A 25,587-nucleotide genomic window follows, 5' to 3' on the forward strand; every position below is an offset into this window, starting at 1 on the left:
CTTCTGGCTCTGGTCTGATTGATCAGGTCATGGTGGTCCCAAAGATGCTTTCTCAAGAGGCAACTGGACTTTCTTGTTTTGCTTGAAGACGTTTTGATTCTCATCCAAGAAGCTTCTTCTTGAAGTTCTTCAGCTCTTGAAGTTTCTCAACCAAGAAGCTCCTTCAGTTCCTCTTGAAGTTCTTGGATGAAAAGCAAAACATCTTCAAGGAAAAACAAAGAAAGTCCAGTTGCCTTTTGAAAAAGCCCCTTTGGGACATATAAAATTATATTAAAACTATAAAGTTTAAACCAATTAAAAGATTAAAAACAACAAAGATGTTGCACAAAATCAACCTTCTAATGCAGGAATTGAATATGGCTAGTCTAGAGAAAAGAAGGACTAGGGGGGGACATGATAGCAGCATTCCAGTATTTGAGGGGCTGCCACAAAGAGGAGGGGGTCAATTTATTTTCCAAAGCCCCAAAAGGCAGGACGAGAACCAATAGATGGAAACTAATCAAGGAGAGAAGCAGCCTGGAATTAAGGAGAAATCAGGGGAATGGCTTCCCTCCAGAAGTTGTAGTTACTCCATCACTGGGCAGCCACCTCTCTGAAATTGTATAGACTCTCCTGCTTGAGCAGGAGGTTGGACTAAAAGACCTCTAAGGTCCCTTCCAGCTTTATTCTGATTAATTGATTGATCAATGGATTGTTGTAATTCCTTAATGTGATGATGTCATTTCATATTCCTTCTCAGATTTTGGCAGGCAGGGAAGAGCCATTCTTGTTGTGACTTGCCTTTCCCACCAGGGGTATCCATAGGAGGTAACCAAAAATAGCCAAGAGACCAATCTCAATGGTGTGAGGCACATAAAAAAACAGGCACAGTGTCAATCATACCATTACTGCTCCCATCTTGACTTTTGGGGACCAGACCCTTTGGGCAATCTTGTTCCTCACAATGTAATCTTGCAGATAACAGTATGAAATGTTTCTCAAAGTTGACAACTTTTAGACATGTGGACTTCAACTCCCAGAATTCCTCAGACAGCATGGCTGGCTGGGGAATTCTGGGAGTTGAAGTCCACATGTCTGAAAATTGCCAACTTTGGGAAACACCGCATTAGAACTTCTCATGAAGTTTTTTTCTTTTCACTCTTCTCAACTCTTGGATGTTATCAGGACCTGCTGAGCCGTGGAACTCAGTCAAGGAGCTACATTCTGATCATCTCTTCTTTCACAACCAGCCTGTTATACAAGGTGTGCCCTAGCTTTTGAGTCCTCTTGCTAGGTGACTCCCACTCTAAACACGCATGTAATCTCTCTATTGGTGTTGGAGAAGACTTTTGGGAGTAACTTGGACTGCAAGGAGATCAAATCAGTCAATCCTAAAGGAAACCAACCTTGCCTGTTCCTTGGAAAGACAGATACTGAAGCTCAAATACTTTGTCCATCTAATGAGAAGACGGGACTCCTTGGAGAAGATCCTGATGTTGGGAAAGATGGACAAAAAGAGAAGGGGAAGGCAGAGGATGAGATGGTTAGATAGTGTCATCGACATAGTGAACATGAATTTGGAAGACAGGAGGAATCTGGTGTGCTTTGGTCCATGGGGTCATGAAAAGTTGGACAGAACTTAGTGGAACTGAACAACAACAAAGTTTCTCTAGTCCTTCCACTCTTCTCTTGTCTGGAGGACTTTGTGAAGGCTTGCTCAAAAATCACCCCTCCTCTTCCTTGCCCTCTCCATCTTCCTCTTGTTTGTATTTTTTCCAAGAATGAGAAAAGAGACAGTGATTAATGGACTCACCAGAGATTTCTTCGCACAACTAGTATCTCCTGGCGGCGAAAAAACAATCAGAAACATCCCTTCAAACCTGTCCTTCATAATTCTTCTAGAGCTGTAACAGATGCACAAGCTGAGCCCCCTCAAGACCTGGGCTTTGGCCCTGGGGGTTTCCCACAAAGTCCAACTTGTAATGCTTCATGTACTAGAAGGAGGAACAGAGGTGTGGAAAGCAAGTGTATCCATACAGGTGATTCATCTAATTTAAATATAATGAAATGGACAGGTGGTCTTTCACTGCCTACCTAGGCTTGGTATGTCTAGCCTATCAACGAGAAGGACTAAGGGGGGACAAGATGGCTGTCTTCAAGCACTCGAGGAGCTTCCTCATAGAGGAAGGGGTCAACCTATTCTCCAAAGCACCTGAGGGTGGAGAAGAAGTAACAGATGGAAGACCATTAAAGATAGATCCAGCCTAGACTAGAAGATCTCCAGGGTCTCTTCCAACTCTTGTTATTTTACTCTACCCTATCCTACCCTACCCTACTCTACTCTACTCTACCCTACCCTACCCTACCCTACCCTACCCTACCCTACTCTACTCTACTCCACTCCACTCCACCCCATCTATTCTATTCTATTCTATTCTATTCTATTCTATTCTATTCTATTCTGTTCTGTTCTGTTCTGTTCTTCCATTCCATTCCATTCTCTTTTCTATTCCATCCTCTATTCTATTCCATTCTCTATTCTATTCTATTCCATTCCATTCCATATTCTATTCTATTCTATTCTATTCTATTCTATTCTATTCTATTCTATTCTATTCTATTCTATTCTATTCTATTCCATTCCATTCCATTCCACTCCATTCCATTCTATTCTATTCTCAATAAATATTCTCTTCTCTTTTCATCTCTTCTCTTCTCTTCTCTTCTCTTCTCTTCTCTTCTCTTCTCTTCCGTTCCGTTCCATTCCATTCCATTCTATTCTATTCTATTCTCTGGCTTCCCCCTTTGACTTTGTAAGCGCGCTGGGAAGGTCACAAATGGTGATCATGTGACCCTGGGATGTTGCAACTGTGATAAGTGCTTGCCACTTGCCAAGCATCTGAAGTTTGAACACGTAATCAGGGAATGCGGTGATGGTCGTAAGTGCGAGGACTAGTTGTAACTCACTTTTTTCAGTGAGGTTGTAACTCTGAATGGTCGCTAAATGGATGGTGCTCTCCAAATGCTTTGAGAGATATTTGGAGAAGTGTTTTAGAGAGCCTGGTGTAGTGGTTAAAGCAAGGGTCTTCAAACTTGGCCCTTTTATGACTTGTGGACTTCAACTCCCAGAATTCCTCAGTGCTGGCTGAGGAATTCTGGGAGTTGAAGTCCACAAGTCATAAAAGGGCCAAGTTTGAAGACCCCTGGGTTAAAGCATCAGACTGGAAAATGGGAGACAGAGAGTTCTAGTGCTGCCAGCTGGGTGACCTTGGGCCAGCCACTCTACCTCAGCCCGAGGAAGGAGGCAATGGCAGACCATTGCTGAAAATCCCTGCCAAGAAAACTGCTGGGACCTGTTCATCCAGTCTCTAAGAATCAGACACAGAAGAAAAAAAAATGTTTTGAAATTACAGCCCCCCCCCTGGCAAAAAATGCCCCCAGCTGGCAGGACTATTGCTAAGAAGTCTTTGGGATGCCCTGCGTCTGAATTATGCCCAGACTAAAGATGGAACTGAAAGACAGTGGTTTAGATTCCTCGCTGAAAAGGTAAATAAATTAGTAAATAAATCAATCGATACATGTCTCTGTGGATGCTGGATGACATAATTGAGCAATGAAATGCACTTCTGGGAAAGGGTGTTGCCATGCAAGGGCTTTGATAGTCTGAAACGGCAGCTGAAGGATGCATTCGCCCGTAATTGTGGCTTTAAGCTCACCGGCAGATGCCAGGGACTCAGTGGGCTGCTGTCTGTAGACCCCAGGCTCATTTGGATGGCTTCTGTGGGAAGCAGGGAAGCAGAAGAAAAATTGGAGGTTCCAGTTTGAGCCGAGGCTACGCAAGAATGAATGAAAATGAGAGGAAAGAAGAAATACAGTAGCGGCCGAAATTGTGGAAACCTTTTAGGAAAAGTGTACAGTAGAAATGCCACTTTTAGTTAAGTTTCCACCCATTTTTCTTCTAATTTCTTTATAACTGTAGCCTTGGTCACTTAATAATACTAGTTTACATCGCTTTCTGGGCAACCAGTCAACTCTTTGCCCCATGACTTTATTTTTATTATATTTTACAAGCTCACTAAATGAAAGAACACAAAAAAACCCAACCAACTTGATAGCGATCACATAACACCCTGACCAATGTCCTCCTCTCAGCTTCAATCCATGACATCCATCACTGAATCCTACTGTGATCTGATTGGCTCATGGCCAAAACAAGATGACACCTGATTGGCTCTCTAAACACTCATGCTCATTGGCTACAATCAGATGAAGGAAAGCTACCTGATATCAACCTAAGCAAGTTGTGCTTCCTTTTTCTGGTTATTTGGCTACAACTTTTCATAGAATACAATACAGATCATTGAAGAAACTTTGTTGCATTACATTCTTTTTTTTCCTTTTTTCTTTTTTTTGTAAAATTTTTTATTTTCAATTTTACAATACATAACAATCTTACAAATACTTCAGATAAAAAATAAAACAAATTGATACACACCACATTCGGTCTTGCCCGCCCATTTCCCCCCAAAACCGCATCCCACCTCAAACCAACTTACTTCTTTCCCTCTTTTTCTTCACTCACCCCCTCTCCCCCTTCACCTCCACCTTCCTACTTATTTCTCACCTTCTCCCTCTTGACGTTGCATTACATTCTTGATTAAATTATCTTTCCATTGATATATAATTTTATGGTATACTACTCCCCCAAAAAAGTGGTGTTATTAGCCATCAAATCTCAAAAATACACTTTTCCCAAAAGCTTTCCACAATTTTGGCCACTACTATATTTATTCCTAAAAGCAAGGAGTTTGCCTTTAAGGGCAGCCACAGAGAAATGGGATACAATGGCAGGCTTTTACAGGGGGGCTTGTCCTGGGTGTGGAAGTGTCTGTGGGCTGATTCTAGGGGTGTGAGCGTGTAGGTATGTTTATTCTTGTGAACACGCAGTTCTGCTGGGAGACTCTGTTTGTGTTTGCAGACCTTCTCCTTTGATATGTGGATTAAGTCTGGGTAACTTATCTGGGGGGGGCTTTTGAGGAAATTTGCTCATTTTGGTTGATTAACTTAGTTTCAGCTTGACTGTTACTTGTCTCGTGGAGACACGGATTCTCAGACCACAGTGGCTTCTGTTAATATTTTAAGGGAAGATGGAAGCAGTATAAAGAATAAAATATACTGGGATATAAAACTTCTCCCAGTGGGATGCATCTATATGGGATCTCAAATTTCCTGGGGGTGGGGTGGAGGGGAGATAGCAAGCTACCATCCACATCCATGTTCCACTGGCTCAGTAACAGGGTCTGTGAAAGGGATCTAGGTTTCCTGGTGGACCATCACCCAAGCATGAGCCAGCAGTGTGCTGCAGCTGCCAAAAAAACCCGATGCAATCTTGGGCTGCATCAACAAAGGGATAGTATCAAGGTCATGTCAAGTGACAGTTGTTGTTGTTGTTAATTGCAAAGTCGTGTCTGACCCATCGCGACCCCATGGACAACGTTCCTCCAGGTCTTCCTGTCCTCTACCATCTTCTGGAGTCCATTTAAGTTCACACCTACTGCTTCAGTGACTCCATCTAGCCACTTCATTCTCTGTCGTCCCCTTCTTTTATTCCCCTCAAGCTTTCCCAGCATTAGGCCCTTCTCCAGTGAGTCCTTCCTTCTCATTAGGTGGCCAAAGTATTTGAGTTTCAACTTCAGGATCTGGCCTTCTAAAGAGCAGTCGGGGTTGATCTCTTCTAGGACTGACCGGTTTGAACGCCTTGCAGTCCAAGGGACTCGCAGGAGTCGTCTCCAGCACCATAGTTCAAAGGCCTCAATTCTTTTGCGCTCAGCCTTTCTTATGGTCCAACTTTCACAGCCATACATTGCAACTGGGAAAACCATGGCCTGGACTATACGCACTTTTGTTGGCAGGGTGATGTCTCTGCTTTTTAGTATGCTGTCTAGATGTGCCATAGCTTTCCTCCCCAGGAGCAAGCGTCTTTTAATTTCTTGGCTGCAGTCCCATCTGAGGTGATCTTGGAGCCCAGAAAAATAAAATCTGTCACTACCTCCATTTCTTCCCCATCTATTTGCCAGGAATTGAGAGGGCCGGATGCCATGATTTTGGTTTTCTTAATGTTGAGTTTCAAGCCAATTTTTGCACTCTCCTTCTTCACCTGCATCAAGAGGCTTTTTAGTTCCTCTTCACTTTCTGCCATTAGAGTGGTATCATCTGCATATCTTAGGTTGTTGATATTTCTCCCGGCAATCTTAATTTCAACTTTTGTTTCATCTAGCCCTGCCTTTCTCATGATGTGCTCTGTATATAAGTTAAATAGGCAGGGCGACAGTATACAGCCTTGCCGGACATTACTGCTTTAAAAAGCCATGATAGGGCCACATTTGGAATATTGCATTTTGTCTTGGTCACCATGATACAAAAAAAGAGACTCTAGCAGGAGTGCAGAGAAGAGCAACAAAGATAATTAGGGGATTGGAGGTTAAAATATATGAAGAACAGTTGTAGGAATGAGATGCATCTAATTTAATGAAAAGAAGGATTAGGGGGGGGGCATGATAGCAGTTGTCCAATATTTGAGGGGCTGTCACAGAGAAGAGGAGGGTCAACCTGTTCTCCAAAGAACCTGAGGGCAGGACAAGAAGCAACGAACAGAAACTAATCAAGGAGAGAAGCAACCTGGAATTAAGGAGAAACTTCCTAACAGTGAGGATAATTAGCCAGTGGAACAGCCTGCCTCCAGAAGTTGTAGGGGCTCCATCGATGGAGATTTTCAAGAAGAGATTGGACAGTCATTTGTCTGAAATGGCGTAGGGTCTCCTGCCTTGGACAAGGGGTTGGACTAGAAGATCTCCAAGGTCCCTTCCAACTCTAGGATTATATGGTTCTCTCTGTTTTTCCAGCTCCATCTGCCGCTAGTTGGCACAGCTCATCTTCCACCATCCTCCCCTTTTTCTTTTCCAACCCCTTCACCCCCTCACCCAGCACCATCATTTGCAGTCTGGTCTTTTCTTTCATATAATTTACATGGCAATTATATTTAACGCAAAATGGCAATAAAAGTACAAGTTACTGCCAGGTTGCTACCAAGCCATAATTATGCTTTGAGCGATTTGGTGATTACCGTTTACGGTGCAGGTGGAGAACTGACCCCCAGCTTCAGAGGGCCGGATGGGGGTGGGGGGGGGAGGCAGGAGGTAGGGAAACGGGGGTCCAGAGTGACACCACCAAAGTGAAAGACGTGGTCCCAGCAAAAGCTGGAGAAATGATGCCCCAGGATCCAGCAGGAACATATTGCATAATTGAGGCAATTTTGGGAAACATATTTGGATAATAGCTTACTGGCCATTTAATTTTCTTTTGGGTGCCATTAGGGGTGGAGTGATGATGCAAAGGGGTTCAGGTCCTACAAAGGAGACCCCATGATCCCCTGCAAGCCCATCACTCCTACTGATGGTCCTCCTCCTCTTTCTTTCCACTTTTCCCAGCATTATCAACTCCTCTGGAGAACTGGGTCTTCATACTGATTGACCATATGCCATCAAATCATTGTTGACTCTTAGCAATATAGTGTCAACGCTGCTAACATCGAATGTTCTTGCTTTGACAACATATGGAGATGCAGCCATTTTCCTTTACTTTATGTTTTACTCTTAGAGTTAGAATTAGATGATATGGGGGTGAGGAAGAGGAGGAATGTGCATGGGAGATCAGTTAGACATAACAATACTGTATAAGGGTGGGAACCAAGGTTTTTTGTAATAAGAATTGATAAGAAATGGGGGATTGAAGAACTGGTGGGAAAGCCAATATTTCAAACTAATTGGAGAATGTGATTTATGACTGGAGGCTAAAACATATAAGGACTGGTTGCTGGAATTGGGTATGTCTAGTTTAACGAAGAAAAGGACGAGGGGGGACATGATAGCAGTCTTCCAATATCTCAGGGGCTGCCATAAAGAAGAGGGAATCAAGCTATTTTCCAAAGCGCCTGAAGGCAGGACAAGAAGCAACGGATGGAAACTAATCAAGGAGAGAAGCAACCTAGAACTAAGGAGAAACTTCCTGACAGTGAGAACAATTAACCAGTGGAACAACCTGCCTCCAGAAGCGGTGAATGCTCCAACACTGGAAGTTTTTAAGAAGAGACTGGACAGCCATTTGTCCAAAATGGTATAGGGTTTCCTGCCTGAGCAGGGGGTTGGACTAGATGACCTCCAAGGATCCTTCCAACTTTACTATTATTATTATTATTATTGTTATTATTATTGTTATTACTACTACTGTTAGTTAGAGGAGGGAATTGTGCTTTGATACTACGTGCTTAGGGGAGGGGAATTGAGATTTTGGCTTCGCCTATGTACGTGCCGATGCTATGCTACTCGAATAAAGATTCTTTAAGGTAAACAATGCCTCAAAGTTCTTTGAAGAGTTTCATCTGTCGGAACCATGACATATAGATTATTTCCAGGATGACCTGCCCCCAAATTGGTCCTTCAGGTCTTCCAATAGTGGACCCATCACCACTACAACTGAGTCATAGAATCCTAGGCTAGAAGGGACCATGGTAGTCTTCTAGACAAGCCCCCTGCCCAAGACCCATCCACTTTCGGTTAGTCCTCCTCTTCTTCTCTTTTCTTCTATCTTTCCCAGTATTACTGACTTCTGAGTTTGGTTGTTTTCTTGCAGATGTTTCATTACCCAAACTAGATAGCATCATCAGTGCTAATCATCTAGTACTGGATTCATCTAGAGAACTACCACTGATAATGTTCTCTAGTTGGGTAATGAAACATCTGCAAAAAACCCACCAAGCTCAGAGAGCACCAAGGACCCCTCATTTCAACCCTGAACTACAAATAGTCTCCTTTATTGGCATTACTGTCTTCTCCAGGAAGCTGGGCCTTCATGTTGATTGATTGACCATGTGCCATCAAGTCATTGTTGACTCTCAACAACAACATAGATTATTTTTCCAGGATGGCCTGTCCCCAACTGTTCCTTCAAGTCTTCCAACAGCAGACTTATCACTACTACAACCGAGTCATAGAATCATAAAGCTGGAAGGGAACTTGGAGGCCATCTAGTCTGACCCCCTGTCCAAGACCCATTCACATGTCTGCTGTTCCTCCTCTTCTTCTCTTTCCTTCCGCCTTTTCCAGCATGATCAACTTCTCCAACTTCTCATGTTGATTGATTGGCTATAAGTCATCACGTCATGGTTGACTCTTAGCAACAACATAGATAGATTTGTTTTCAGAAGATCTATCCCCAACCTGGCCCTTCAGGTCTTCCAACAGTAGATCCGTCTTCATTGTTGTCCTCTTCTCCTCTTTCCTTCCATCATTCCCAGCATTTAAGCCTCCTCCAGAGATTGGCTAACAGCTTGCTGGCCATTTGATGTTCCTTTGGGGTGCCATTAGTGATAGAATAATTATGCAAAGGGGTTACAGGCTACAGAGCTAAATTTCCCCCCAGGATTTGGGGGTATTCTTTGCTTTTCCAACAGTACAATGTTTTTCTAAATCCTAAATCTTTTAAATTCTCCTAAATTAAGAGCTTTCCTGGAGGAGTGTCAGACAGAATAACAGAGTTGGAAGGGATCTTGGAGGTCTTCTAGTCCAACCCCTTGCTCCGGCAGGAGACCCTATACCATTTCAGACAAATGGTTGTCCAGTCTCTTCCTAAAAACTTCCAGTGATGGAGCATCCACAACTTCTAGAGGAAAGCCATTCTACTGATTAATTAATAGAATAACAAAATAAACAGAATTGGAAGGTACCTTGGAGGTCTTCTAGTCCAACCCCTGCTGAAGAAGGAAACCCTGTAACATTTCAGACAAGTGGCTGTCCAGTCTTTTCTGGTTAATTGTTCTCACTGTCACAAAGTTTCTCCTTAATTCCAGGTTAATTTCAGACAAATGGCTGTCTGGTCTCTTCTTTAAAACCTCCAGTGATGGAACACGCACAATTTCTGGGGATAAGCCTTTCCACTAATTAGCTGTTCTCACTATCAGAACATTTCTTCTTAGATCTGGGTTGCATCTCTTCTATCAGGTGGTATCTGATCAGAAATTTCTTCAAAAGCAGAAAAAAATGGGACGATCCCTTCTTTTCTTTATTACTTGGGACATATCATCACCTTTCCAGGAGTTGGGAGAAAAATAAAACAACAGCGCCACTGCAAAATTTACAAAACACCCTGCTAAATTATTCTCCACTTTAGAAACTGAATTATAAGCAAGTGACATTCGGGGTGGGTGGGTGGGTGGGTGGAGAAAGATGCTTTTATGTGTGTTCTTGCAACAAGTGCTGGATGGATGACCTCAAGGTTCCTTTCCAATTTGTATTTCTACAAACACAAAATTAAATTGGGTGCAACCAGGCCAGGCTTCACCGCTGGCCAATAAGGTCATCCTTAATATTAAATTGCATAGGAGGCTGAAAGGAAAATGAAGAGGAGAAAAAAAAAAGCAATAATAAAGGAAAGGAAGAATGCAGGAACTATGAGAGACTTTGCAGATTTATATGCAAATGAACGAGGAGCGACTCGCCTGCTCCATTTCACTCCGCTGATTTGGTCTTTTGAACAAGATCGGGTACTTGTCCCAAGAAAACCAGCTGACTTCAGAGATAGGAAATAAATGCAAGAAGGAAGGGGCTGAGAATTTCTCCTTCATGAGAAGGTTGTTGGCTTGGTTACCGAGGTCAGTGTGTAGTCAGTTGTGTAGCAGTATTCCAGCATTTGAGAGACTGCCACAAAGAGAGAACTAAGGAGGAATGTCCTAACAGCGAGGACAATTAACCAGTGGAACAGCTTTGCCTTCAGACATTGTGGGTGCTTCATCCCTGGAGGTCTTTAAGAAAAGACTGGACATCCATCTGTCTGGAATGGTATTTCAGGGTTTCCTGCTTGAGCAGAAGGCTGGACTAGAAGACCTCCAAGATCACTTCCAGCTCTATTCTGGTTCTGGTTCTGTTCTTCTCTGCTGGTTGTGCAAAGTAAAAACCGGCTGACAATGCAAAGGACTAAATAACAACAAAACCTCCAGAATAATAGAGTGGGAAGGGACTTTGGAAGGTCTTCCAAAGATGAAATGGTGGGTACCTCCATCACTGGAAGTTTTCAAGAAAACATTTGTCTAGACTTGTCCTGTCTTGGGCTGGCGGGGGAGACTAGAAGACCTCCAAGGTCCCTTCCAGCCAGTGGTGGGATTCAAATAGGTGAACAACCAATGGTTCTCTGTGTGGATGCCGTTTTCAGAAGTCCATTCTGGGCCTGGGCAACAAAAAATTAGCTACCGGTTCTGCCGAAGTGGTGCAAACGGGCTGAATCCCACCACTGCTTCCAGCACTACGGTTCTATGATTCTGTGACTCTTCTTTTGGTAACACTTAAAAATAACAGACTAATAGAGCTGGAAGGGAACTTGGAGGTCTTCTAGTCCAACCTCTTGACTTAACCAAATCAAAGACTTAGCAGCTGCACTCTTATGAGCCATTCGGATTTGGTTGCTTATTGTATGAAGCTAGCTCCTTTGCTTAGTCTATAATCCTATTTAATATGTGAACTCAGAAGATGGATTAATTTAATAACTAGGTTACATGCGTTGCGTGAACAAACCTTGGCAAGTTACTGGTCTTGCCTAAACACCAGGATTTAATTTTCTTTAAATTCTCCAGTTTAAAGCTTGTAGAATTCCTCACCAGAAAACATAGTGTTATGTAGGGGCTTGCCCCTCCTGCTATTTAAAACTCATCTGTTATTGTTAAAGATGGGAGAGAAATGTGTTTAGTTTGCCTCCAAATGCAAACTATCTAATTTTGAATTTTTGTACCAGTCGATGGGCTGAAACAGAGTTATCACTTGAAAGCTGGCGGTGGTCCAAGTTTTGCAATTTAAATAAGAATATATGCTGCGGGAAAGGGTATAAAAAGATCTACGTTCATGAAAACAAAGCTTCAAAATTTATTACATTAGGACAAAGTCTTTGCAAAAAAGTGTCTCATAGACAAAATCGGGGAATCAAAGAAACACACACTAAATTACATACACATTTAACTTTAAAGAAACACCCTCACACTTGGCTTCGGTTTAATTTTGTAAAAAAAGGAAAACTGAGAAAAACGGGGAGATTTATATATATAAAAAAATGAGGCTCGGAGAGAAAGTAAAATAGACAGGCTTGATTCACCAGGTGTCCATTTGATATCATGATCCATATGGCCTCAATCCAAAGTGAGTCCTAGACGTAGTATGGAAGTTGCATCCTTTGTGGAGGCTCTACTATGTGTAGAAAAGGAATTATTTCTCCTTTGGAAGGTGGCCACTCATATTTGTTACCTTTCTGGTGAGAAGAGCCATTTGACTTGTTGTATGATGGAATTCATCAAATGTGTAGGGCAGGGGTCTGCAACCTTAAACACTCAAAGAGCCACTTGGACCCATTTCCCAAAGAAAAGAAAATACTGGGAGCCACAAAACCTACGTGTGCATGCGTGCACACAAGAGGTGGGGAGTTTCATTGAAAAGTTTAATTAAAATAGAGTCTCTCTCTCTCTCTCTCTCTCTCTCTCTCTCTCTCTCTCTCTCTCTCTCTCTCTCTCTCTCTCTCTCTTTCTCTCTCTCTCTCCCCCTCTCTCTGATCTTCTGCTTACCTGGCAAGCTGGCTTCAGGCTCTTTTCCAACAAGCTGACACACATTATTGGGCTGGCTCTCTCCTGCCTTTCCTGTTTTCTGTTTCCTGCAGAGACGCAGCAAAGGGAGGAGCCCTACCCAATAAGCTTGTCAGCTCGTCACAGAACAGCGTGAGGCCACTCTCTTTTTTACACACACAAACACACACAGAGAGAGAGAGAGAGAGAGAGAGAGAGAGAGAGAGAGAGACGGAGAAGGGAAGCGCAAGTGCCTCTCTCTGTTTGTCTCTCTCTGCAAATGGCAGAGGAGGCTGGGAGCCGCAGGAGAAGGCTCAAAGAGCCGCATGTGGCTCCGGAGCTGCGGGTTGTCGACCGTGGTGTAAGGGAAGGAGAGGCAGAACCTGGAGGTGGAATGGAAAGAGGGATTAGCCTAGAATGTAGCCACAAGCGGACTAAGTCCAATCCCCTTTCATTGCCATTGACCCTTATCTCATTCCAAGCAAGTGCTGATCATTAGTTGAGAAGATTCCTGTCCATAGGCTTTTTTGCAATAAATCTGTTTAAATGGACCTTGGCATGTGGACCTGATCTTTCGCACCTGAAACCAACCACCCATTCCCATCCATCATATTTAACCATCTATAGGAGAAAGAGTGGCAAAACCTGGGGATGGAGTGAAAAGAGGGATCAGCCTAGAAAACATGCAATACACTAAACCATAAAACAACTAACCTGGTTTAACGTTCATGCTAAATTTAGCCTGTTGCACATTTGCTGCCGTGAGATCCTTAACTGAGCGGGCTACGTATATTGTATCAATCTGGTCCAATGATTCTCATCATGTATGCGCATTTGGATATGCAATTTCCTTTTTAGAACTTCAGTGAACATAACTTGAGACCGTTTGATTGCATTTAATTCAGCTTCATTAAATAGCCACATGCAAGCCCAGCCAATCATCACTGCAGAAGAGGCACAGTTCTTTTTCATCTGTTTTAGCTTTGAAAAAAAATATCTTACATAAAATCTATGCTCATTATATTTGTCTGGCTTCCTTGTTCCAAAGGTACAAAGACCAAATTAAAAGTAAATGAATTAACGAGGTTGGCCCGGGTTTCCTTTCTTCTCAGAAGAAGCCTGGAGGTAGAAGCACTGTGGCATCTCTTTGGATTTTTCTTCTTAATGACAAGTAGAACGAAAGGCTTGGATGTGGGCCAGTGCTGATTTTTAACTCTTGCACTATTCCCATTCCTTGGATGTTGGAGACTCCCCTGTCTTCTCCCTGTAGAGCACAACCTATGAAGGTCACTCTAGAAGAGCACATTGGTAGCTCATGCTTGAACTGTGAGGTCTCTCTGAGCTTGATGGTTTTCTTGCAGACGTCTCAGGACCCAAGTAGGTAATGTCATCAGTGCAGGAAGATAAAGGGAGTAGGGATTTATAGAGAGGAGGAGGAGGAGGAGGAGGAGGAGGAGGAGAATTGTGGGGTCCTTGGTGCGCTCTGAGGTTGGTGGTTTTCTTGCAGATGTTTCATGACCCAACTAGGTAACGTCATCAGTGCAGGAAGATGAAGGGATTGGGGTTTATGGAGAGGAGGGAGAGGAGGGGGGAGAAGGAGGACTGTGGGGTCCTTGGTGCTCTCTGAGCTTGGTGGTTTTGTTCCAGGTGTTTCATGACCAAACTAGGTAACAACATTAGAGGTAGAAGGGAGTGGGGTTTATGGAGAGGAGGAGGAGGAGGAGGAGGAGGAGGAGGAGGAGGAGGAGGAGGAGGAGGAGGAGGAGGAGGAGGAGGAGGAGGAGGAGGAGGAGGAGGACGACGACGACTTCAGGATCCCTGGTTATTTTCTTGCAGCTGTTTCACGACCCAACTAAGTACTAGATGGGAGTGAGAGACTGCAATACCTCCTTGCCACTAATGAACGCCCAGATAAACAGGGATTAAAATGCTGGCTGGAGAAATCTGGGTGTTGATGTACACATGCTTTAAAATTGATATCCACATGTCTTAAAGTGGACAAGTTTGAGAAACACTGGTTTAGATCAGGAGTGTCAAACTGCATCATAGTGAAACTGCCCCCATCCCATTGCTGGCAATGGCAAAAAAATCCACGATATGTCGCAACACATCACGTGACATTGCGAGTTTGACACCCCTGATTTAGCTGCTGAGAAAGACCTAGCACCGTTCAACACACACACACACACACACACACACACACACACTCACAAACATGCATACAAACTCATTTATTTATTTCAGAATTGGTTAAGGCTGCCCAATTCCATACTCAATTTCCAATTTCCACAAGTTTGTTGAATTGCCACAGAATGAATGAATGAATGAATGAGACCATTAGTGCAAGCTTCCCTAATGATGTATTCACCATATATAGTTTGATAATGGCTCCCTGAATTTTAACAGAGTAACAGAATAACAGAATTGGAAGGGACGTTGGAGGTCTTCTAGTCCAACCCCCTGCTCAAGCAGGAGACTCTATACCATTTCAGACAAATGGCTGTCCAATCTCGTCTTAAAAACTTTCAGTGTTGGAGCTTTCACAGCTTCTGGAGCAGTGGTTCTCAACCTGTGGGTCGGGACCCCATTTGGGGTCGAACGACCATTTCACGGGGGTCGCCAAACAACATAGTCCGCCATTTTCCCCCCTTTTCCTTAGCTGTGCTATTCCCTTTTATTCTACTGGCTTTTGAAAGCCAATAAAATAGACTCTCTTGAATAGAGTCTAATTCTATTGGCTTTCAAAAGCCAATAGGAATTGTCCAGGCTGTCTCTGCCCTGCTGAGCCCGCCAAAAGTCCCATTCTGCAAACGGTGCTGCACCAGTTGAGTAGTTCTCGACCTATGACCGGTTGAGTAGTCCTCGACTTACGACTGGTTGGGGGTCGCGGCATTAAAAAGGTTGAGAACCACTGTTCTGGAGGCAAGTTATTCCACTGGTTAATTGTTCTAACTGTCAGGAAATTTCTCCTAGGTTGCTTCTCTCTTTGATTGGTTTCCATCCTGCTTCTTTCTGAAGCATGGCAAAGGCTGAGTGGGGCATTCTGGGTATTGTAGTCAAACATGATTGGAAGGTACTGATTTGGATAAGACTGGGCTACAAATCAAACTCCTGTTTGCCACCATTCTTGAAGCATAATCAAAGAAAGAACCACACAACCCTTTCTTTCTGTCGTGATCATCAGATTTAAAATTATTGTATTCATCAATCGCAAATATTTGCATATTTTTTTTCTGTCCAAGGCCAGATAACGTGAGTTGAGATAGGCTCCCAAGTTCAGCCCTGTTGCTATTTTCTTTTCTTTTTTCTTTCAAGTCAAAGTTTTGATTGGAATCAGTCTTATTATTTTATGGGTATAAAGGGGGATAGTTAACAGTAAGATTTATTCTAAATTCATCTTATCAGCTCTAAGGCATCAATTCTGCAATCAATTCCCACTGGGTCCTTACCAAGAAAGCCATATTCCGAATCAATCTTGGAATTCATTAGGTTATTTCTGGTGTTAAAAAATAAGATTGATTTGTACTTTATGTTCCAGGGCTCCTGCAATTTATTTTTTAATGATATGAGGTAAGACTCAATCTTGGCACCAAGCTTCCTCCCCTGATCTCTTCTCCTCCTTGCGGAATAATTTTCATATTCTTCAAAAAGTATGAGATCAGCTTATTCATCCCCAAATTTGCACACATTCAGAGCAAGAATGACAATCCAACAATTTCGTATTCATCATGAGTTTGCCTTTTACTATTATGAGCTTTTTGTTCAACCCGGTTTCTAGAGTTTAAAAGAAAAGCACACATTTTTTGCACTCATGCACGAATTGTCATACACGTTTCGCTAGTGTGTGTGTGTGCTACGCAACTAGTTTTTTAACAATGAAAGGCACTTTTCTGCATTCAGGTAGTCCTCAGCTTGTGACCACAGTTGAGCACAAAATTGGTGTTGCTAAGCGAGATAAGTAAGTTATGACCTTTCTTGCTACAGTTGTTAAATGAATCACTGCAGTTGTTAAATTAGTAGCACGGCCGTTAAGCGAATCTGCCTTTCCCCCATTGACTTTGCTGGTCAGCAGGTCGCAAAAAAGGATCACATGACCCCGGGACATGGCAACGGTCACAAATACGAGTCAGTTGCCAAGCATCTTAACTTTGATCGCATGACTGTGGGGATGCTACAAAGATCGTAAGTGTGAAAAACAGTCATAAGTTGTTTTTTAAGTGCCATTGTAACTTCAAACGGTCACTAAATGAAAGATTGTAAGTCAAGGACTACCTGTAGTGTGGGTAGTGGTACACATTACAAAAGTGTATATGAATATAAGGTATTTCTCCCAATGTGTATCAGTTTACACTTTCGTAAACTAAATCAGATTTTAAGTTAGTAGACTTACCAATAGCCACTTGCTAGCCCCAGTGAGTGTAGGTGGAAATAATAACAAATTAAACACTCATTTTTAAACACCCTTAGACATAAATTAAGTGATGGTACAGCCACTAGCAGCCTCCCTATATTGTTTTTCACACAACTGTTACTCCAATAACTAATCAATAATTTGCAATCAATTGTTTAGCTAAATTAATCTAAACCGTGGACTACTGCCATATTGTAGATTTTTTTAAAAATAAACTTTGCCATTTCTTGCTATAAATCACTCCTGGAACTATTAACTTATTAATCACAAGGGCTTTTCTTCTAACATCATTTTAAAGGGGAAATTTACATATTATTCATTCTCCAGATACCTCGTGAATCAATGGATGCCTTATTACTAATTCAGAATAGAGCTGGAAGGAACCTTGGAGGTCTTCTAGTCTAACCCCCTGCTCCAATAGGAGGCCCTATACCAGGGGTAGGCAACCTTGGCTCTTTTATGACTTCTGGACTTCAACTCCCAGAATTCCTGAGCCAGCATGGCTCAGCTTGGAAACCTCTCCCTTTCCCCTCAGCATGGCTGGCTCAGGAATTCTGGGAGTTGAAGTCCATGAGTCATGAAGGGACCAAAGTTTCCCTCATGCTGGCTCAGGAATTCTGGGAATTGAAGTCCACAAGTCATAAAAGAGCCACGGTTGCCTACCCCTGCCCTATACCATTTCAGACAAAGAACTGTCCAATCTCTTCTTAAAAACCTCCAATGGAGAATAGATTGATGGGTATTCTCGCTGGACGCTTTGCCATGCTGGGGACCCATCAAGAGTGCAGGAGCTGATCGGTGGCATCTGTCTTCGAGAAGCAGGTGTGAGGGGTCATGTGTCTTCCTCCTTTTGAAGGCTGGCATCTGCTGGAGATGGCTGTGTCCCTGGTTCACACAGCCAGAGGAAGCTTTCAAAACTGCAAAAGGGCTGGTACATGGGCAATTTCCTTCCTTGTCGATTGGATTTCTATTCATTCATTTGTTCATTCATTCATTCGTTCATTCATTCCTTTGTTCATTCATTCACTTGTATCCCGTCTTTATTATGTTTACAAATATCTTAAGGTGGCAAACATATCCAACAGACCTTCCTCCATCTGTTTTCCCCCTCAATCACCCTGTGAGGTGGGTTGGGCTGAGAGAGACAGAGGGACTGACCCAAAGTCTCCCAGTTGGCTTTCATGCCTAAGGTGGGACTAGAACTCACCATCTCCTGGTGATTGGCCCAAAGTTACCCAGCCAGTTTTCCTGCCTAAGGAGGGACTAGAACTCACCGTCTCCTAGTGAATGGCCCAAAGTTACCCAGCCAGTTTTCATGCTTAAGGTGGGACTAGAACTCACCATCTCCTGGTAATTGGCCCAAAGTTACCCAGCCAGTTTTCATGCCTAAGGCAGGACTAGAACTCACCATCTCCTAGTGAATGGCCCAAAGTTACCCAGCTGGTTTTCATGCCTAAGGCAGGACTAGAACTCCCTGTCTCCTGGTGATTGGGCCAAAATCACCCAGCCAGCTTTTGTGCCTAAGGTGGGACTAGAAACCATCACAACATCTCCTCATGAGAAATGAAATATCCAAGTCAGGAAACCACAATAGGGACACAACAAGGTGAAATAAATTGGTTCCAGGTTGGTGAAGGACTGCAATAAACCGGCATGTTCTCTGGTTATTTATGCAGCCAATACATGGAATATATTTGGAGGGAGGCTGGATTGAATGAAGATAAGGACGGTTTTAAAATTGGAGGGAAAAAAATCAATAACTTATGTTACACTGATGACACTATTGATAGCTGAATGTATAGATAAGGAGCAGAGCAAAAATTGAAGCTAAAATTAAATATAAAGAAGACCAAATGAATGGAACCAGGTAAAGCAACCTTTCTTTCTTTCTTTCTTTCTTTCTTTCTTTCTTTCTTTCTTTCTTCCTTCTTTCTTTCTTTCTTTCTTTCTCTTTTTATCTTTCTCTTCCTTTTTTCTTGCTTGCTTTTTCTCTTTCTTTCTTTCTTTCTTTCTTTCTTTCTTTCTTTCTTTCTTTCTTTCCTCTCCTCTCCTCTCTCTTTCCTTCTTTTCCCTTCTTTATAGAGGCAGCAGAGTCCATTCCAACTCTATTATTCTGTTATTCCATGTTTCTTAACCTTGACAACTATAAGATAGGTGAACTTCAACTCTCAGAATTTCCTAGCCAGCATAACTTAGATGTGTGGAGTTCGATTCCAGAATTCCCCAGCCAGCATGAAGTCCACACACAATATCTTAAAGCAATGATAGTGAACCTTTTAGAGACCGAGTGCCCCAAAACTGACCCCACCCCTGCCCCGCCCCCACCCTGTCCCCCACTCCACCTGCCCGCAGGGCCACTCACCACCTCCAGGACCCACTGCAGATCGCCCAGGCAGCCCAGCAGTGCCATGGTGGCCACACCCTCTGCCCGCGCCCCGCAGCATCAACTGTGATAGGGCGTGAGGGCAGAGTCTTGTCTACGCTGCCTAGCTGCCATGTCCTTGACTGCACTGCTCCGCGTGGGCCACACTTGGGGGCGACTCTCCTCCATGGGGGCTGCTGGTGAGGAGGGGGTCACAGGGGAGGCGAGGCTGGGGCAACGGCATGTGTGCCCACAGAGAAGTCTCCGAGTGCCACCTCTGGCATGCGTGCCATAGGTTCGCCACCACTGTCTTAAAGTAGTCAAGGTTGAGAAACCCTGGTATAAACAATAAAAGCACCTAGCTAAGGAAACAACACAAAACCTGTTGAAATACTCAGGTTTTTTTCAGGGCCTTTCTCAGCTTCCTTTGCCTGAACTTTTTCAGGCACAAAGCATCTTACCAAAGTACCCCAAATCCCCCATCCCAGGTAGAATTACCTCAGACCATCTATCCCTATTCCCATTTGAATATGTATTGCATGACAAACATCACCTCTGGGGGTTTCTGAGAGCAGGGATGTCTGCTCTCAGGGTCAAAAAAGTCAAGATGGCAGCCATCGCCATGCTATCAAGACCTTCCCCCTTTCCAGGGCACATCTGTCCTGGGGACCCTTTATGAGCTTTTGTAAGTCCGTAGCTACAATATCTTCATTTGCTTTGCCGTCCCCATCTCTTTGTTTCCCCACGACCACCAATCATCTGGGGCTGAGCTTTCCTTGGAGGGTGGGGTTGGAAGAAAAGTCTTCCTCATGGTTCATCCAAGCTGGGAATAAACATGGCAACTGCTTTAGGAAGAAGGTTGTAGTTTATTGAAAAGGAGAACAAGACAGGGAGATGGATGGCAGAAAAGAGAGTGGACACATGTAGGGAATGGGTTTTTATACCCTCTGGAGCCTTTTGTTTGGAGCTGCTTCCTGTTCCTGTTTGAGGCTATTTCCTGTGTCATGTATTCTGAGCTGAGTCTCGGTTTGCCCTTTGGCATCTGTGGGTTAATCTTATTATGGCCCAAAGGTCATATCCTGCTTCCCTGGGGCTGGGGCTAATGATTCTTAGAGTTGGGTGAGGTATGCAGATTTTGGGTCTTTGTCTTCTTAATGTTCCAGTTGCGACCTTTACATCTGTATTTGTATAGAACTGGTTTCTGCTTGGGACAGAGAGACTTGGGAGCAGGGTTGGTTTCTGCTTTTAAAATCCTTTTGGGAAATATATTCTGCCCTTTTAATATTTCCCTCTCTGGGGGGCTGATTTCCCACAGTGTCATGCATTTTATTCCATTATCAACCACCCCCCATCTCTTCCCACCCCTCCCAGCCTTCCAGTGTTTTCACCCTCCATTTCCAGATTGGGCTGAATCTCGCCACGAAATGAGATTTTGACAAACCGGCGTCATGCCAAGTGTGGCCTGAAAAATTAATCTTTTCCATAAAATAAAGAAAGGACTTTTGCCCCCCACCCACCATCGCCCTCAAGAGGACAGGACCAAGGGTGGGTGGCTGGGAATTGATTGGCTTCCAGCCTTCCCGACAAAATTAAGTCCTTCCAGCAATTACAGGAAGATAATAGGCTGAAATTAAACAATCTGTCTTGCTTTCTAAAAAGCATATTAAAAAAAAAAAAGAACAGAGTGTATAATGTTCCGAAGAGCATCAACTATTCGGGGTCCCTCTACCTGGGATATTAAAACAGGCATTTATTGCATTGGCTGATGAAGCTTCTACCTTTTGGGGATAAGCAAGTGTATGCAGTAGGCAGGAGAGGATGAGAAATAGGCAGCCAAATGAATGAAAGACCCAAGATAAGAAAAACAAAAGGAAGGCTAAATTAAATCAAGTTTGCAGATTCGCTCTCCAGTGGGTTCCTGACACCACCTGCCTCGGTGCGCACAATAGCTTTTGTTCTTTCAACTTCTCACCTCTTCTCTCCCTCTTTCAGGAGCTACCAAGGATTTATTCCGCTAATAAAGGAGAATATTTGTAGCTTGGGTTGAAATGAGGGGTCCTTGGTGCTCTCTGATTTTGGTTGTTTTTCTTGCAGATGTTTCATGACCCAAACTAGGTGACATCATCAATGCTAGAAGGAGGAGGAGGAGGAGGAGGAGGAGGAGGAGGAGGAGGAGAAGAAGAAGAAGAAGAAGAAGAAGAAGAAGAAGAAGAAGAAGAAGAAGAAGAAGAAGAAGAAGAAGAAGAAGAAGAAGAAGAAGAAGAAGCAGAAGAAGAAGAAGAAGAAGAAGAAGAAGAAGAAGAAGAAGAAGAAGAAGAAGAAGAAGAAGAAGAAGAAGAAGAAGAAGAAGAAGAAGAAGAGGGACTCCACAGTCCTCCTCCTCCTCTACATAAACCCCTTCTAACACTGATAATGTTCCCTAGCTAGGTCATGAAATGCCTGCAAGAAAACCACCAAACCCAGAGAGCACCAAGGAAAAGGGGGTTGTGGGAACCCTTTGGACACTAGAAGAATAAACACACACACAACACACACACACAGAGAGAGAGAGAGAGAGAGAGAGAAATTGAAAAAGAAAAAGACATGAAGCAAATAAACACATACTGAGTTTTTCAGTTATTATTGTTTTAAATGGATTGCTTCCTGGTTGCTATGGTTAAAACTCCCCAAGAGGGTTTAAATGGTATAAAAACAATAACACAAATAGGAATGCATGAAAAGGACTCCCTCAGGGAGTGTTTGATGGCTCAGAAAAAATGTGTTTTGTGGGGTTTTGTGTGCCAGGATTGTAGGTGTTCTATTTCCAATAGAATAGAATAGAATAGAATAGAATAGAATAGAATAGAGTAGAGTAGAGTAGAGTAGAGTAGAGTAGAGTAGAGTAGAGTAGGGTAGGGTAGGGTAGGGTAGGGTAGGGTAGGGTAGGGTAGGGTAGGGTAGGGTAGAGTAGAGTAGAGTAGAGTAGAGTAGAGTAGAGTAGAGTAGAGTAGAACACAACAGAATAGAATAGAAAATATGGAGTGGAATAAAATGGAATGGAGTAGAGTAGAGTAGAATAGAACAATCGAATAGAAAATATGGAATGGAACAAAATGGAATGGAATGGGACAGAACAGAACAGAATAGAATAGAAAATGGAATGGAATGGAATAGAATAGAATAGAATAGAATAGAATAGAATAGAATAGAATAGAATTAGCCTTGTTACTTTAAATGTCCACTATCAGCATACATTGAAATGAGTTTTTGTTGCATTCAGCTCTCAAACGGTAACCACCTTCAATATACACTGCATAAACATGACCAAAAAAATAAATAAAATAAACTATGCATATACCCACATACACACGCATACGTGGCCCAGAAAAACAACACAATCTACATGGTGAGAAAAATGAATCTTGCGAGTTTATCAGATCGGGTAGGTATCCCATCATCCTGTGCCTTTGATTTTTCTCTGCTCAGGGCAAACATTTGTCTTTCAGTCAAATTTTCATTCTCTTATTTTCCACCCAAGTCTTCACTCTTCCAAGATGATTTTGACTTTTAGGGACTTGTTTATCAACCATGGCACCTTGAAGATGGGTGGAATTTGGGAGTTGACAAACACTGCTGCAGTTTCTGGATTGTGTGCTTGAGATAGAAAAAAAAATGAAACTTTGACTTTGGGACTGACTGATTTGCACTTTTATTTGTGTTATAACAATGGCTAGTGTACACTGAGCATGCAAAGTAAAAAGATGAGGCTGTAATGTTATGATGCTCCTTTTACCATGGCTGAAAAAACTCAGAGGTTAATGCTTTTTTTGCTTTTCATCCTACATGTTTCTCTTTCCTCCTTTCCCACTGTTTTCATTTGTATTTGATACTCTAAGAAGCTTAATAAAATTATAACAAAAAAAGAGAAGCACTGCTCCAGAGCACTAGCTGGCCCACCCAATTTAATAAGCTTTCCTCTACATTTTTAACCAAATAATTAATAAGCCTATTGAAGAATCAGGGGCTCAGGACTAATTTATCTGGCAGCCCCGTTGATGTCTGTCTATGATGATGAGGACCAATAATTTTAACACCAAAGAGGGGAATTCCTGAGATCAAACAGGTGAAGACTTAATGAACCGCTATTATTATAAGAGGAGATTAAGCTCAGCTGATGGGCCTTCTTAACAAATTTAAGCTTCATTTAAGCTGCAGAACGTCCAAATTATTGATTCTTGGTCTGTAATTCTGGTGATGGTCATTTCACTCCTTTTTATACCTAGAGATGTGATCTTTGCCCTTGTCCAAACACGGGGCAGTTTATTAGAAGTTCTCAAAGATTTTATTATTTTAGTATTGTATTGTATTGTGTTGTATTGTATTGTATTGTATTGTATTGTATAGTATTGTGTCCTATCGTATTGTATCATATTGCATCGCATTGCTTTGTTTTTTCTTTTATTATTAATGTGCCAGTCATCTCACTGATAAGACAGTGTTGGGCAGCTTGCAAACAGCAAAACGATAAATAGAAAAATAATTAAAATCCTAATAACTATGCAAAAAACCAGAACAAAGAAGACAAACGGTACAGAGATGAGGTCTTCTTACCCCATCAACCACCTCTAGCGGTGAGAGCGTCTCCCTTGGGACCCCAAGCCAAGCAGAAAAACCAAGTTTTGATATCCTTTTAGAAAGCCAAGAGAGTGAGGACGGATCTCACCTCTAGTGGTAGAATGTTCCACAGAGCCAGGATCCTGTCAAGCATGAAAGACCAGGTCCACACATGACGGTCCAATTAAACTGATTTAATTAGTGGATCAGAGGAATGCTGTGGACATAATTTACTTGGACTTCAGTAAGGCATTTGATAAAGTAGATCACAACCTACTACTTGACAAGATAGAAAAATGTGGGGTAGACAGCATGGATCCGTAGCTGGCTGACCGGCCGTACTCAGCGAGTGGTCCTCAATGGAACTGCATCTATATGGAGGGAAGTGTGTAGTGGGGTGCCCCAGGGCTCTGTTCTGGGCCCAGTACTCTTCAACATCTTCATCAACGATTTGGATGAAGGGATAGATGGGGAACTCATCAAATTTGCAGACGACACCAAGCTGGCAGGAATAGCCAACACTCCAGAAGATAGACTCAAGACCCAGATGCACCTCGACAGGCTTTTTCACTGGACCCCATCCTACGAAATGAAATTCAAGAATGAAAAAAGTAAGGTTCAACATTTAGGCAAGAAAAATCAAATGTACAGCTACAGATTAGGTGAAGCCTGGCTCAATAGTAGTAACTGTGAGAGGGACCTCGGAGTCCTAGTAGACAATCACTTAAATATGAGCCAGCAGTGTGCTGCAGCTGCCAAAAAGGCCAACACAGTGCTAGGCTGCATTAACAGAGGGATAGAATCAAGATCACGTGAAGTATTAATACCACTCTTCAATGCCTTGGTAAGGCCACACTTGGAATACTGCATCCAGTTTTGGTCACCACGATGTAAAAAAGATGTTGAGACTCTAGAAAGAGTACAGAGAAGAGCAACAAAGATGATTAGGGGACTGGAGGCTAAAACATATAAGGAACGGTTGCTAGAATTGGGTATGTCTAGTTTAACGAAGAGAAGGACAAGGGGGGACATGATAGCAGTATTCCAATATCTCAGGGGCTGCCATAAAGAAGAGGGAATTAAGCTATTTTCCAAAGCACCTGAAGGCAGGACAAGAAGCAACGGGTGGAAACTAATCAAGGAGAGAAGCAACCTAGAACTAAGGAGAAACTTCCTGACAGTGAGAACAATTAATCAGTGGAACAGCCTGCCTCCAGAAGCAGTAAATGCTCCAACACTGGAAGTTTTTAAGAGACTGGACAGCCATTTGTCCCAAATGGTGTAGGGTTTCCTGCCTGAGCAGGGGGTTGGACTAGATGACCTCCAAGGTCCCTTCCAACTTTACTATTATTATTATTATTATAATAAGCCTATGTATAGGAATCTTCTCAACTAATGATTAACGCTTGCTTGGAGTTAGATCAGTGTCTATGGAATTCAAGGGAGGCTGGGCTTGTGGCTTGTGGCTACAAAGGGATTCTAGGCTAATCTCTCTTTTAACTCTGCCCCCAGGTTCTGCCATCCCTTCTTCTACAGGTCAATAGATATAGTGGATGGATGGATGGATGGATGGATGGATGGATGGATGGA

This window comes from Crotalus tigris, unplaced genomic scaffold (genome assembly GCF_016545835.1).
Source record: "Crotalus tigris isolate CLP2741 ecotype Arizona unplaced genomic scaffold, ASM1654583v1 scf7180000018684.1183181, whole genome shotgun sequence".
Classification (NCBI taxonomy): domain Eukaryota; kingdom Metazoa; phylum Chordata; class Lepidosauria; order Squamata; family Viperidae; genus Crotalus; species Crotalus tigris.